Source organism: Solanum pennellii, chromosome 10, assembly GCF_001406875.1.
Source record: "Solanum pennellii chromosome 10, SPENNV200".
NCBI lineage: Eukaryota > Viridiplantae > Streptophyta > Magnoliopsida > Solanales > Solanaceae > Solanum > Solanum pennellii.
Window position 1 is genome coordinate 25301308 of NC_028646.1, and position 688 is coordinate 25301995.

Genomic DNA, 688 nt, shown 5'->3' on the forward strand with positions numbered 1-688 from the left:
AAGCAACTTTCTATCAATGTCCCTTTGGTAGAAGCTTTAGAACAAATGCCCGGTTACGCCAAATATTTATGAAAGATCTGGTCACAAAGAAAAGATCGGTCACTTTTGAGGATGATGATAATGCAGCATTGTAGTGCTATTGCTACAAGATCTCTGGTCCAAAAGAAAGAAGATCCGGGTGCGTTCACTATTCCTTGTACAATCGGGCTATTACATTTTGCGAAAGCATTATGTGATCTGGGGGCAAGAATAAATCTCATGCCCCTCTCGATTTACAAGAAGTTGGGTCTGGGTGACCCAAAGCCCACTGCGATGCGGCTACTGATGGCTGATCGAACAGTAAAACGACCTATAGGGATACTCCACGATGTGCTAGTAAAAGTGGAGTCATTCATATTTCCAGCAGATTTTGTTATTCTTGATTGCGAAGTCGATTTTGAAGTGCCCATTATTCTTGGGAGGCCTTTCCTTGCTACGGGAAGAGCCTTAGTAGACATGGAAAAGGGGCAGATGAAATTTTGGTTGAACAATGAGGAAGTGACCTTTGATGTTTGTAGGTCCATGAGGCAGAGTGGTGAGCTCCAATCGGCATCTGCTATATCCTACAACATGGTGAGACATCTAAGACACAAATAGAAGAACGTCTAGGTGTAGAAGCATTAGCGGCAGTAATAATGAACTTTGATAG